This window comes from Dipodomys spectabilis, unplaced genomic scaffold, assembly GCF_019054845.1.
Source record: "Dipodomys spectabilis isolate Male_0828 unplaced genomic scaffold, ASM1905484v1 ptg000304l, whole genome shotgun sequence".
NCBI lineage: Eukaryota > Metazoa > Chordata > Mammalia > Rodentia > Heteromyidae > Dipodomys > Dipodomys spectabilis.
In genome coordinates this window covers 3,033,226-3,049,557 of record NW_024870981.1, presented here as the reverse complement: position 1 = coordinate 3,049,557, position 16,332 = coordinate 3,033,226, and positions in this window count along the sequence as shown.

Here is a 16,332-nt window from a genome sequence, read left to right as displayed (position 1 = left end):
CTAGGTCCAGAAACAAGTATCTCAGGATCTCCCACCATTCCCTCCTCCTAGGGGGACTGAATTCAAGCCTCAGTCCTGGAAAAGTTACTCCTTATATACATCTTAACGATAGGATTTATACTTCCGTTCAGATGTTCAGTCCATATTGTGTTTGGTGTGTTTATTCATTTTATTTCTTGTTTTATTAATTTATTTACTACTTATTTTATTGACTCTAATGACACTTATACCAATTATTACATTATTTACATCCTATCACATGGAATCTAGATTTTAGATGTATGTGTTCTCCATCATGCCTGGCAGTGCTAGGATCTGATCTCAGGGCCTAGCAGGCCCAATTCATGAATGGGTGAGTTTGAGGATGGGATCCCCTAGCCAATGAAGCTGTTAAGTGGTTCCCACGTGCTGAGATTTGGCCAAAACAGCGATACATGGATAGGCAGACGGTGATATACAAAGAAATATATATTGTTAAAAAGTGCCAGAGCCATCTATCTATGATTGAATGACACCTACTACGTTCCTACCAACTCTTAGGTATTTATTATACCACCATTGAAGGAATATTATTCTTTTAATGCTTAATAAATTATACATTAAGATCAATCAGCATTCTAAGACTATTGCATCCAATTTTAGACTAGACGGATGCATGAACTACTCTTTCAATGGATATTCCCATGCATAGGAATGAGTCTCTTGTGTTCTCCTGCCATTGTTGTCAGGACTGGGATTTGAACCCAGGGCCTATGTTCACAGGTTGTCCTATGGCTTCACTGATATCCCACAAGCCATCAGCAATGGCAAGTCATATCTACTTTGCAGCCATGTCATTCAAACCCAGGATGGTCACTGTGCAAAGAAAAAAATAATAAAACTCCAGCCCCCTGAAGGTTGCCACTTTTTCTGCTTTCCAGTTTTTTTTTCTAGAAATTCCCCTGGGCCTAGGATCTTAGGATCAGCTATGGTTCTGGAGGCTGCACCCAAGCCGAGAGAGATCTAAGCTGAGGCAGAGTTTCCATGACCTGAGTTCAAGCCCCATGGTTGGCCAAAAGAAAAAAAAGAAAAAGAATAAAGAAAATATAATTATTTAACTAAATTAAAAAAATAAAGCTACCTAGTTTGGAATTTCTGCTAGTTTTCTTTCCTATCCTGGGATTTGAACTCAGGGTCTTGGTAAATCTGTAGCAATGTGAGGGAAGATTTGCTACTACTTGAGTTCAAACCTTGTGCCAACCAAAAATGAAAACTAAGTCACTGACCTAAGCAGGGGGAGGTAGTTGTGGAGATGGGAGGGAAGGTATGGTAGGGGGAAAACAAAGGAGGAGGTAACAATGCTCAATATGAAATTTACTCATTACTTTGCTCCTGTAAAATATTTTTACAATAAAAAACGAACAAAGACAAACAATGTAGTTCTCAGAGAAGCATTTTGGAGGAAAGGGAAGGATCTCTGAGTGAATAGCTGTACAAAATTCTACACTTTTTAAAATGTTCAGTATGGAACTGAATAAACATAACTGCTTCCATTAAAAAATTAAGTCACTGTCTTGGAACTGGGGCCAGTATTTCTGCCATTGCTAGGATTTGAGCTCACCCTCGAGGTAACAATTTTGCATCATGGGTGAAGGTGAAGCTCACTGTCCATGAGGAAAGAAATTCAGGCTAGAGTTCCCAGGGCCTGAATGAAGGCCCTAAAATGGAAAAATATCTCTATACATGTGTAATATATGATATATATACTTACATATGTATGTTAATTTCATATTATGATTCAGGTGGATCAGTGGTAGAGCACTTGCCTTGCATGCCTGAGTCCCTGGGTTTGATTCCTCAGCACCACATAAGCAAAAAGAAAAAATCCGGAAGTGGCGCTGTGGCTCAAGTGGTAGAGTGCTAGCCTTGAGATGAAGAGCTGAGGAACAGCACCCAGGCCCAGAGTTCAAGCCACACAACTGGACCCCCACAGAAAAAGAATGATTTTGTATTTTATTTTTCTTTGATTTATTTATTTATTGATTACTGTATTTAGTATTTTTATACACATAATATTTATTACATTTTACACATCTATTATAAAATTATACCCAATAATTTAGGACATTGACTCATTCTCATTAATATTTTATTAAGTGTTGAAACATAATACATAATTAAATGGAAGCATTTGTCACAGTCTTCACATGATTAGAGTCTCTCACAAGTATGAGCTTTGTCTTATTTATCTTTGGAAACTTCCTATCGGGTTTTCTTTAGATGATTTATACTCAGAAGCCTTTTCTTGAGGATAGGCAAGTGAGGTATAAAATTGTGAGGGTGGGGCTAGAAATGTGGCTTAGTGGTAAAGTGCTTGCTCAGCATGCATGAATGCCAGGGTTTGAATCCTCAGTGCCACATACTCAGAAAAAGCCAGAAGTTATGGAGTAGCTCAAGTGGCTAGCCTTGAGAAAAAGAAGCTCAGAGAGAGTACCCAGGCCCTAAAATCAAGCCCAGGACTGTCTAAAACCATAGACCAGATGCCAGTGGCTCATAAGTGGAACCATAGCTTCTCGGGAGGCTGAGAGCTGAAGACCACAGTCCAAAGGAAAGCCTGTTAGTTTCTTATCTCCAGTGAACCACCAAAAGAACCCATCTGGCATTTTGGATTAAGGGCTAGAGTATTCACCTTGAGCTGAAGGGCTCAGGGTCAGTGCCCAGGCTAGAGTTCGAGACACACAACTGGAAAAAGAGTGAGGGTTAATTAAAATACTTTTCCTATTTGCTAATTACGAGAACATTCTATGGAAGATGAACACTGATGTACACCAGAATTGGACTCAGAGCTCAAGGTTCAAGTGTAGCACATACATATGCCCATCCTCTCAGACTGTAGCATTGTAATATTGTGTCCTACAGGGTTCTTAAATGTCCAAGGTTAAAAGGCTTAATATGCTCCACAAGCCCTTTGTGATAAGCAGTTGACTTGTATTGTCAATGTCATTACAGTTCTGAACCTAGCAGAGCACAAGTAGCTCATGCCCATCACCCTAGCTCAGGAGGCTGAGGTCTCAGGATCACAGGGTGAAGCCAGCCATGGCAGGAAATCTATGACAAAATGACTTGCACTTCTGAAAGGTCAGATATTCAAGAGCTTCGTGTGTCTCCCTTGGTGATGAGAATTTACTTGCGCATTAAATGTTCTTATAGTACTCGAGCTATAGAAGAAGGAAAGAAACATTATTGACCTATCCTGGATTCAGAGCCCTAGCTCTGTTAGCAGGAAGAACTCCAGTGTAACTCTGTTATTGAAGGACAGAAAACAGCTTCAAAATCCAGGCTAGGTGCAGAGACCAGGCCTACAGGATTAGGAGGCAGAACGTACACACCCAACAGGGAAGTGAGCTGCAAAACCACTTCATTTATTCCAGGCACAACCAGCAATGGGGAAAACCTGTAACATTTGTTAAAGTTACACCAGGGTCAGGCTTTACTCGGCTTCTTCAAACAATGACTAATTAACCTTCCTCTCTCATGTGAAGGGAGACTCAGGCTACCTTTAGGTTACCAATAGAGAGCCAGTTTAGTGGGGGAGAGGGGAGGAACAGAGTAGAAAAACCCTGCTCTCTGGTCTTAGGGAGTGGGCTTTTGACTCTCCATCTATCAGATTTGAAGACCCTTCTACCTCTGCCAGTCCATTCTCCTTCCTTCATTCTCCACATAATTAATGCAAATCCCCAGACTAACTAGAGGCAGGACTGTTTCTATTTTGTCTCCAAGCACATTATTTAGAACCTAGCTCTGCCCTCTTGACTCTGGGGCCCTTGGTTGCCTGAGAAGTGGGAAAGAGATAGTCTTCCTGCTCTGTGGTTATGTGAAGGCACACTGCAAAAGGTCTCCTAACTGGGAAGTGTTCCCTTCTTTCCTCCTGAAGTCCAAAAATTAAACTTCTTTGTTTCTTTCTTTCTTTCTTTCTTTCTTTCTTTCTTTCTTTCTTTCTTTCTTTCTTTCTTTCTTTCTTTCTTTCTTTCTTTCTTTCTTTCTTTCTTCCTTTCTTTCTTTCTTTCTTTCTTTCTTCCTATCTATCTACCTACCTACCTAGGTATCTCTTTGCCAGGTCTTGGGTTGAACTTAAGGCCTGGGCACTGTCTGTAGCACTCTACTATTTGAGCCACAACACCAATTCTGGCTTTTTCTGTGTATGTGCTACTGAGGAATCGTACCCAGGGCTTCTTGCATGCTAGGCAAGCACTCTCTCACTAATCCACATTCCCAGCCCCCTCTTATTTTTCTTAATGGTAGTTTTTACATAAGTATGCTACCATTTTACTTCCTCAAGTTTAATTTTCTGAAGACTGGTTACTTCTAAGAAACCCTATCTTGTGTACCCCTGCCTGATTTGTTACTGTTCCTACATTGTCCTCATAATAAAATGTAAATAAAGACTGCTGAGATCTTCAGTGTGCATCATATAAGGACAAAGGCCTGGAACCCTGGAAGAGAAAGCAATGGGTCTGACATGAAGAGGATGATGCAGTAGGCGCAAGGATCATATCTAAAAATAAATAAATAAATAAATAAGAGAAGCATCATTGCATACAGTGTGTTTGAACTCAGGGAGGTAATATACACACATAAGTAAGTAGGGCACTGATTCATAAACGTGACCTTCTCTTTTTGAAAATGATTTTGAGGCTATCCCATGGCTTAAACTCAGGGCCTGATGCATTCCTCAGCTGTTTTTCCCAAGGCTGAGGCTTTACCACCGCCACAGCTCCACTTCCAGCCATCTGGTCGTTAATCGGACATAAGTGCCTCCCAGGCTTTCCAGCCTGGTCTAGCCTGTTTCTTCTGCTCGGCTTTCTCTCTCAAAGCTCCATCTCTACATTCTGGTCCACTGCTCCACTTCTGGTTTTCTGGTGGTTTATTGGACATAAGAGTCTCACAGACTTCCTGCTCAGGCTGACTTTGAAGGGTGATCTCTCAAAAAGGTTTCAAGCGGCTATCCTCAGGGATTCACCAAGGAGCACCTCCACACAAACCTGGAGTCTAAATCTCAAGAGACACTAGAAAAGTGATGCATGAAGATGCTTCTAGTATATTCTAGATACTTAGGGTTGGAGACACACAACACTCCTAATTTTTAGATCATTTTATAGGCAAAAGAAGCAACGCAGACAATACAAGGATCGCTCTAGCTTTTGGTCCTCCCATCTTGAGACAGTAAATTGCTGTAGAGCTGGCATGTCCTGTGGACATTTGCACAGAAATTCTGTGACACTCATTTCTCACTTTTGGTTTCAAACCTATGAACAGATGGTAAGATGAGGAAGGAAAATCCTTCTTAGAGAAAGCAGCTATAAAGGACATTGGGTAGTTAACTTATAAATTCATAACACTGGTATGACCCTGTTAAGAATTCAGGTTTCCAGATTTAAAAATGAAGAAGAAAAGAAAGAAGGTGCCAGTGGCTTCTCATTGTGATCTGAGCTCCTCAGGAGTCTGAGATGTAGAGAATCTGAGTTTGAATCCAGCCAGTGTAGGAAAGTCTATGACAATGTTATTTCTAAGAGATCACAGAAAAACCCAGAAGTGGGGTTTTGAGTCAAGGTTAATGCACTACCCTTTAGCAAAAGGATCTCAGGAACAATGCCTAGGCTCATAGTTCAACACCAGGACCTGCCCCCTCAAAAATAACCTGTACCTCCATATCTTTGTATATGTATGTATGTATTCCTATAGGTGAAGCTCCAGAGTAGTTACGATGAATGGCACCAAGCTAGAAAATTTGTATCCAATAAAATGATTTCATAACAGAGACTGATTTCATGAAAGTGCATGTTCTGCGGCTCCCCTCACTGTTCCCAGTATAGCCTGAGGGTTTCTCTGCATCCCAGGCCTGCTGGAAGAAGTCTCCCTCATTGTCTGGACAGGCAGACAAAAGGCCTCACTTCTGTACAGCTATGTAACAAACAACTCCATCTGTGTCATATTGTGAGAATGAGTGTGAGTGGGCTCTGAAGGTCAGGATAAAGGTCTAATTTTATCCCAATCTATTTCTTTCCCCAGTGCTCTGGTTTGACAGGACGCCATTTGTGCCATCTCCCATGGTAGGCCAAGTCCTGTGCACTTATCCTGCCATTGTGAGACTATATTCCGGTGTTCAGATACAGTGCTCAATATAATTCAGCAGTCCTTCTGGCAGACAACTGGGGCACTGAAACTCATGAAATGTTTCATTGAGGACGATGATGGGCCTATGATGTCTCTCCTAGGTTTCTGGAAGCTTGGGAAATCCAAGCACATATCTGATATCACAAAGCTTCCTGTCATCTAGGGCTGTTGAAGCTCTTCAGGATTTGAAACATTTGACCTCTCCAAGTTGGGCCCTGGCTGTCTAGGTTTGCGGGTTGAAAGCAGGGCTGGGGTGCTGACCATGAGCTCAGTGTAGAAGCCTGGTGCTTTAGCATTTTGTCTAACAGCACCACTTCTAGTCTGTGAGTGTGTGTGTGTGTGTGTGTGTGTGTGTGTGTATGTGTGCGTGAGCCCGCGTGTGCACAGGAGGTTGAACTCAGGTCCTGAGCACTGTACTTATTTTCTCTTGTACAAGGATACTCCTCTCCCACTTGAGCAACAGAGACACTTCAGGCTTCTTTTTAGTGATATGGTCCTGAGAAATCAAACCCAGGGTTTCATATATGCAAAGCAATCTACACTCTACACATTCCCAGCCCTCTACTTCAGGTTTGTTAGTTTGTTTCTGTCTTTTCTTTATTGTTGTAGGAGTTGAAATCTGGGCCTGGGTACTGTCCTTGAACTCTTCTCTTCAAGTCTTGTGCTCTACCACTTGAGCCAAACACCACTTTAGCTTTTTGGGGGGTCCATCGGAGCTAAGTGTCTCAAGGACTTTCCTGCCCAGGCTAGCTTTGAACCATGATCCTCAGATCTCATCCTACTGGGTAGCTAGGATACAGACATGAGCAACAAGCACCCAGATTCCACTTCGGGTTTCTTAGTGGTGAATTGGAAATAATAGGCTCATGGAGATAATAGGCTTTTGTGTCTGGGATAGTTTGGAACCCAGATCCTCAGATCTCAGCTTTCTGAGAAGGCAGGATGACAGACCTTAGCTATAGACCCCTAGGCTGTGGCCTCTGCTATAAGGGGATCCATGTCTCCACGTGTTAGGGCGCTAGTCATAAGCCCAAGAGGTAAGGGCCAGCACCTAGACCCTGAGTTCAAGGTTCATGACTGAGAAAAAACAAAACAAAACAATTGTCTGCAGGAGACAACTTACTAGTCTTCAGTAATACATCTTTGTCCCTGCCATGGGGACATAAATGAGCCTCAATATTCTTGTCTGCATAATCATCTCAGTTGTGGAGATCTTATAAGGACCCGAAGAAAGAATGCACCCTTTGAAGGACACAGCACATTGCACTCTTTGCATAACTCAGCACACAGCATCCTTTGAAAGACTCAGCACACAGCACCCAATGCAGGATGCAGCAAACTGCACCCTGTGAAGGACTCAGCACCTAGCTCTATTCCACAAGCTTTCATTAGAATTAGGGTGCTTTTATCAGTATCACCATTCTTTGAGGAACAGTTCACAAACCACACAAGTTCACATCTAATGGTTTAGTGTGGTGGGTTTTTTTTTGGGGGGGGGGTTAGCCATGGGGCTTGAACTCAAAACATGAGGATACTATTCTAATAACATTTGATCAAGACTAGAGCTCTACCACTTCAAGCCATATTTCAAAGGTTCTAGCAGACTTCCTGCCAAGTTTTAAAGGCCCTGAGCACCCAGGATATGGGGATAAGCCAGGGTAACCAGGATGATGGGGATAACCCATGGATCTGGGTTGCAGCAGTTTACATCTGGCTAAGTCAGGTTAGGTGGAAGCTGTCAGCCCCAGACTCCTAGATTGCCCTGTGATGAGGTATTTGATGTCCTGCCCTTCTTGCCCTTCTATAGTTGCAGTTAAAACATTCTACTTTTTTTTGGCGGCAGTCCTGGGGCTTGAGTATGGGCTTTGACCCTGTTCCTAAGCGTTTGTGCTCAAGGCTAGCACACAATTGAATGAAAGACAGCAGAACTTCTGGGTTTTCTGTTTATGTGCACTGAGGAATCAAACCAAGTGCTTCATGCTTCCTCGGTGAACATTCAACCACTGAGCCTCAGGAGTGAATGAGATATAAATAGATAGAGATTGTTGTATAAAAATATTATATACACAAAAAGAGAGATGTCTGCATATTATTAAATTATAGATAGTATTACTACCAATTATTAAGTAATAATTATGTCTCCATTTAATGATGTGTCACAGTTAACAATTAATAAAGCATTAATTAAAATTACTCAATATCCTGTTATTATTTATCACATATGTATGTACATTCCTACTATAATTATGTATTTTATAGAATGAGACATATTCCTATATATTATTAAATTATGCATTGTGTGTTACTACCAATTATTAGGTATTTGTGTTTCCATGAAATTTTTATTCTGTCAATGCTTAATAAAATATTAAACTTAATCCACATCCTATAATTTTTGTGTCTAATTTTATCCTAGAATGATTCCCTACTAATTCAATCTGTTTTTCATTTATTGTAATGACAATTCTTCCACCTATGACATTTTTTACATTTATTACATCCTATTACATTGCATATAGATTTGCATCTGAATTATACATCCTACCTGTCACCGAGCACTTTCAAAGAAAAAGAAAACATGTTTCATGCTCGGCTTCTCACATCTGAACTCACAGTCTACAAAGCCAAATTCATTAATGGGTAAGTGTCAGCATGCCAGCCTGGAGCATATTAAGCTGACTAGCAATTTCCAGCACCTGAGATTGAGCCCTAAGTGTTGACAAAATAAGAACACATTGATATGCAGATTGTAGTACACAAATAAATATAGATCATTATAGAGTGCAGGAGATGTCTACACATTATTCAGCTATATAGGCTACATTCCTGCCAATTCTTGGGTGTTTATTATGCCTTCATGTAATTAATATTATTGTTTTCAGCCTTAATGAATTATTAATTAAATCAACCACTGTCCTGAAACTATAGCATACATGTAATTAATAGTATTCTTTGAATGTGTCAAAAAGCATTCATTAAAATCAATTGGCCTCCTAAAATCACTCTAATTGTATAGTAGTATTCAGAAATAACTAGTTCAACCTTGCTATTCATAATCTTCCATCGGTATTCCTATTACTAGGAACGAGACTCTTAGATCTCTTAGGGGTCAGGACTGGGCTTCAAACACAGGGCCTATGTTGCTGTGTTGGCCTATGGCTTCCCTGGTAACCTGCCAGCTTTCAGCAATGCCAGGTTACCAACATTTTTCAACCGTGTCATTCAGACCCAGTATGGTCACCTAGCAAAGAAAAAAATGTAAAATTGGCAGCCATCTGCAAATTGCCAGGGTTTTTTCTGTTTTGCGTTAAATTTTTTTTCCTGTCAGCCATTGGGACCCAGGAATCCAGGTTCGGCTATGGGTCCAGTGGCTGCACCCCAGCCTAGAGTGATTAAACCTGAGGCAGAATTGCCACTACCTGAGTTCAAGCTCAGTGCTTGACAAAATAAAAATACATACAGGAGTTCCAGGAAGATGGCAGAGGAGAAGCTGGAGGCTAAAACAAGCTCTCTTCATAGAAAGCAGTTTTAGTGCTCCAGTGAACAGTCCTAAACCAGAGAATCACACCAAGTGTGCCATCACAGTACACAGAGTTAGGCCAGAGAGAGAAAATCCAGGCAAGGAAACAGATCTGTGCACTTGTCAGCAGCCACCGCTGTGGCAGCAGTGGCTGCGGTGGCGACCGTAGCTGCCATACCTGCAACACAGAGAGTCCAGGACAACGACTCCAGATGCAGCAGGTGAGTTGATTCTACTCAACACCAGGAAGAACTGACAAGGAACAGACATCTTCATCCTGCAGATTGCATACCAGAGATGACCCAAAAACCAAGAATCTGGCATGAGTAGAAGCCTGACATCCTCACTCCTTCTCAGGGAGCAGAGGAGGTAAGAACATCCCTCCCCTCCCCACTACCAGAGATCTCCATCTTTGATACTGACAGAGGCCTGGCTGAGCAGCTAGCTCCAACTCAGGCCTTGAAAGAAAACAAGAGTCATTTACCAGGTCACAGGAACCAATTCTGACATTCCAGGCTCAGCTACACCCAGCGGAAAGTGACCCAGCACAGCTGAGAAAGCTCCACCAGCCCCAGTAGTGGCTTTCTTCACTGGATAAACAGAGCCAGAGGCTGCCCCTCCCTATAGTAGCCTTGACAATCAATTGACATTCAGTAAACTTAAACCCTGAGAATGGCTCCAGGCTGGGCTCTGTCAGTGTCTCAGAAGCTAGCCCTCCAGGGAAAAGCTACTGTTTGCTAAAAGGCCTCCACACTACCAGAAATTAGCCTCATCACAGCATCTCCAAACTAGAAGAAACAGCCATCTCCCTCTTTTGTGAAACTCAAAGCAGATCTCCTTCTTATTGAACTAGCCTGGGAGGAGGATCACAAAATTCTGGGTAAAGCAGAGCATTTTTCTGCCTGCTCAAACAAACTGACTTAAGAGACCAACCAAGCCACAGGAAAATCAAACACCACAAGCAGACCAGAGACTCCAACAAGAGACAGTTACAGACACAAGGGAGATACAGGATCTACCCATCCCCACCAAAAAATATCAAAGAATTCTTTTTTTGTACATTTTATAATTTTTTTAAACTTTTTAAACTTTTTAATTTTTATCTTCAAAAAATATTTTTAACTCCTTTTTTCTTGCTCTTATACTTTTTATTTTAAGGGTATGTGTGTGTGTGTGTGTGTGTGTGATTTTTTTCTTTTTTCTCTTTTCATTCATTTTTTTGTTTAGCTCTACAGACTTTTGATCCTTTTCTTTCTTTCTTTCTTCCTTTCTTCCTTCCTTTCTTTGTTTCTCATTCTTTTCACTTTTCCTCTCTTTCGTTCGTCTTTGTGTGACTTAATTGCTGTTCTGCTCATCCTCAGATATACCCATAGTCGATTATTAGACATTAACCCCCATTTTGTACACACTTAATCCAGAAATTTATTACTCAGTTCAAAACCTCTTAGACTTAAATTCCTTAATATCAGTATTACTTCTATGTACCTATATGATACTTTAAGCATTTTTATTTTTAAGTTTTTCATATCTCATTCTATCCCTCCCCTTCTCTTATCCTATCCTCGTTCTTCTCTGAATATTACTTTGTTAATTTGCATAATTTATGTGTTTCAGTTTTAATTTTTAATTTTTGTTTCTATTTTTTCTTGCCATTTTTCTTTTTTTCTCTCTCTCTACTATCATTCTATCCAACCTATTTCCCGCTTAGATATTAGTATTTAGTCAAGTTAACTCTCCCTCTACATTTCCACATCCCACTATTCCTATTTTTACCCACATATCTCCCTTAACCTAATAATGTCTGCTTTGCCAAATTCTTCTTTGCAGTTCGCAGCACACTAATACATAGTTGTTTGATGTTGAATAGCTATATCTGTTGAACTAGATTGTATCTGCAGACTTTTTACTTTGCAACTACAGACTGGTTGATGCTTGCCTTAAGATAGTGCTCTAGCACAAAACTGGTGTTTCATTCATCACAAAAGGGCAGAACAAACCTGAAAAACACAAGAATAATGGTAAATCCGGGTATCTCAACTCCCACTCATGGTAATCAGGGGACAGAACAGAAAATGAATAATCCAGAGGAGAGTTCCCAAAAAGCTCTGCAAACACTACTGGTAAACATAGTAAATGAAAAGATTGAAAACCTGCAAAGACTTCATGTGAGCGTGATAGGGAGAGAGAGAAGACAAACGAAAGGTCAATACAGGAATATCATGAGCCTGAGGAAGATACTCAAAGATTGATACAGGAATTGTATGAGCAGCTTGAGAACACTCAAAGAGAAATAAAAGAATGGTGTGAGCAGGCTGAGATCAGTCAAAGAGATAGACAGGAATTGCGGGAGTTGGCGTAGAAGAGACAAAGAGAAAGTGAGGAATGGTGTTAGGAGGCTGAGAACACTCAAAGAGAACTACAGGAATTGAGTGATCATAAGGAAGCTAATCAAAGAGTGATACAGGAATTGAAAGAGCAGCATGAGAATACACAAAGATCACTAAAGGCATCCATGGAATCTATAAACAGAGAGCTGAAAGAAGTCAGGAAGTCCACAAAGGGAACGCTGACTGGAACCCAACAGAAGGAATGGGAGTCCAAGGAAACCATAACCAATCAACTAAGTGACTTGAGAATAAACACTGAACATTAAATTAAGGAAGTAAAGAAGTTCATACAAGATCTAAAACAAAGCTCCAACAAAGAATTGGAAGCCATCAAAGCCAACCAACTAGAAGGAAAAGAAATAAATAACAAAGTAGAAAGTCTTGATAGTAGATCGATTCTCGGGGATTGAAGACAGCCTAGATATTATAGAGAAAGAACATACAACCATTCAAGAAAAATCCAGGAAATACGATAGATCTATTCAACACATGGAAGACACCATCAGAAAGCCTAATCTGAGGATAATGGGTGTAGAGGAGCACCTAGAATCAGAAGTTAATTGTATAGGAAATTTGTTTAACAGGATCCTAGCAGAGAACTTCCCAAACATGCAAAAAGATAGGCCTATTAAGATACAAGAAGCTTTTAGAAATACAAATAGACATGGCCAAAACAGGACATCCCACTCTCACAGTATAATCCTCGCAGGATCAATTCAGACCAAGGAAAACATCCTTAAAGCTGTCAAGGAGAAAATATCAATCACCTTTAAAGGGAAACCAATTAGAATCACCTCAGATTTCTCAGCAGAGACAATTCAAGCAGGAAGACCATGGAATGATGTATGCCATGCCATAATGACAAACAAATATCAACCAAGAATACTATACCCAGCTAAACTCTCATTCATAACCCAAGGTCAAAGAAAGTCCTTCCATAGCAATGAAAAATTTAAACAATTTATCTCCACCAAACCAGCCCTACAAAAGATTCTTAAAGATGTCCTACACATAGAAAACCAACAAGACCACAATAAAGGCCAAGAAACTAAACCCAAACTGAGAATCCAAGAAACATAGGAAGAACTCAGTTGCCTCAGCCCCCAAGAAGGTGGATAAAATGGCAGGAACTCCCTAATATCTCTCAGTCCTATCTCTCAACATTGATGAACTTAACTCTCCAATTAAGCTACATAGACTGTCTAGTTCAATTAAAAAGCAAGATCCTTCATCTGCTGCCTTCAGGATTCACGTCTTGCTCATAAAAAGAAAAACATTTTCAATATGAAAGTCTGGAACAAAATCTACCAAGCAAACGGCCCCCATTATCAAGTGGGAGTTGCAATACTAATATCAGATAAAATACACTTCAATTAAAACTAGTGAGAAGAGATAAAGAAGGTCACTACACACTAATTAAGGGATATCTCCTTCTGGAGGATATTACAATTCTAAATATCTTTTCGCCAAACAACGGAGCACCCAAATTTATCCAAGAAACACTACTTTCCCTCAAATCCCAAATAGATTCAAGGACATTAATTGTTGGGGACGTTAGCACACCACTGTCCCCACTAGATAGATCAACTCGGCAAAAACTAAAAAGAGAAAGTGCGGACCTAAACAACTGCATAGGTAAATTAGATTTAACAGACACATACCGAATATTTCAACCAGCAGCATCAGAATACATGGTTTTCCAGCACATGGAACATTTTCCAAAATAGACCACATTTTAGTCCACAAAGCAAACTCGTCCAAATTCAGATACATTGAATTAATATCTTGCTTTCTCTCAGAACACAAGGGAATAAAATTAGAACTCAACACTAAAAACCACCAAAGAGGGTCCTGTAACAACGCAAGGACCCGGAACAACACACTGCTGAATCACGATTGGTTCATGGAAGAGATTAGAAAGGAAATTCAAGTGTTCATGTTATTCAACAAAAATGAGCATACAAACTACCAGCTCCTCTGTGAAACAGCAATGGCAGTACTCAGAAGCAAGTTTATAGCTCTCAGTTCTTACATCAACAAATTGGAGAGATCTGAAACCAAAAATTTAATGAGACATCTGGGCCTCCTTGCAAAAGAGCAGTAAAATAAACCCCAATGCAGTAGACGAAAACAAATAATTAAAATTAAATCAGAATTAAATGAATTAGAATAAAAAAAAACACAGAAAGAATCAACACAACAAAGAGTTGATTCTTTGAAAAAATCAAAGTGATTGACAGACGCTTAGCAAATCTTATCAGAAAAAGAAGAGAACACACCCATAATATGTATTATAATTTAGGTCCGGTGGTAGGAAAGGAAGTGGAAACAATACTACATCCAGTAAAGCTGACATTCCTATTACATCACTAAGGAAGTAGTGTTAAGACCTGCATGATTCTTAGGGTTGTTGCATGTGACATTACTATGTAAAACACTATTAACTATCATCTCAGACATCCATAACGTTCTGCTTTCATTTTCAAGATCAAGAGCCAAATATCTATGACTTTTTATTAATTGGGTGTGTTTCTTAGGAAGGAAGAAGGAGGATTTGGTAGTTGATGATGGAAAAAATATATGTATTATCTCCTTGTCCAAATTTTTTGCAGTTTTATTTATTTATTTTTCTTCTTTATATTATTTTTTATTGTGAAAATACTGTACAGAGGGGTTACAATTACATGGGCAAAATAATGAGTACATTTCTTAGCAAGCATTGTAGCCTCCTCTTTTGATTCCCCTTCCCATCTCTTCCCATCCTCCCCCTGTCCCCCCACCCAGTCCTCCCCCCACCCTCCCCCACCAAAGTTGTAAAGTTCATTTTTCCACATAACGTCTTGTACATCTCATTGTTGCAATGGGTCCACCTGTATCTCTATTTAAACGAAGTTTTGCAGTTTGAAAAAGTGCTACTGATGAACTCACACTTACATTTAATTGACTTGCTGTCTGCACAAGATGCATATAAATGAAGATATTTATTCTGTTGGATAGTCACATATATTAACAAAATCCATTTCTGGAAAATAAAAGATATTAGGTAAGAAATTATAAAGTATTATCTTTAAAATGGTTTATTTTCTTGGAGAACAAAAGGTAGTATTGAAATGATTAGTCCAGCTTTCTTCAAGATTTTATGCTGTCTCAGTATCAAAATGTTCTCTAATTCCTGTAACATCCAAGCATAAAAGACATGATTTGAAGATCTCAGTAGTTTTAGAAACAAAGGTACATAATACCTTCCTTCCTGCAGAGACATGTGAGCACAAGTATGATTGATTGTATTATAGTTCTCTTTTTTTTCTCTTTATCTCAAGTGTTGCATATCTTGGTATATTACTCTATGTCTTGCATCAGCTTCTGTAGGTGAGATTTACCTCTACCTGCAATATAAAAATGGGTAATGTGAGTTATTTCAGCTTACAAAAGTGAACCAGAATTGAAGAAAGATTATTTCTAGGGGAAGATTTCTATCTCATTGTCTGTGTCTAAAAGCTGACTTGTTTTCCCTTAGCCATAAAAATAGCATATTTCAGAGGGAGTCTTCCTTCAATTTATATACTGGAAGAATATAGCATGTGAAATTGAAGCAAAACTCAAATACAGCCTCATACATATAACACAGGCAGAATTAAGCTAATATTAGAATGTGATATTAAGATGTTAGTTTCTTACCATCCTTGTATACCATTATGATAGTTGACTATAGCACACCAGAATTAAACAAATCCTAACCAAGAACTTAACAAATAGATAACATTTTCTGTAGGAAATTATTATAATATTTTATAAATAAGCATTCTCCATGTGATCACTTGTAGGGTTATCTTTTCTATAGATGTGTTTAATCACTCTAGAGCATTGTGTCTAATATCCATTATCATTATCCAGACCTTGTGATTGTGATGAGGAAGAATAAAATATCTAGATTTCTTCTTCTCTTCCCTCTTCTCCTATTTCTAGTGTGAATTCTCATCCTTTCTCCAAATTCTATTAATAATGGAAGAATGACTCATTGTGGATATCAAGCAAAAGGCTTCAAATCAAGAATTTCATTCTTTCAGAAACAGATGAAATAAATCAGAGTGGCTCAAGGAAGAATAAAATCAGGATTTTTCCCCCTCTCTGGCTTTCACCTTAGAGTCTGAACATGACTCTAAATATCTAATAAACCATTTCCCTCGACTAATTTTTTAAAAATATATTTTTAAATAAATGATAATTTAAAAATAAATAGTAATTTGGTATTTGTTTTTGGGAGGCATGAAA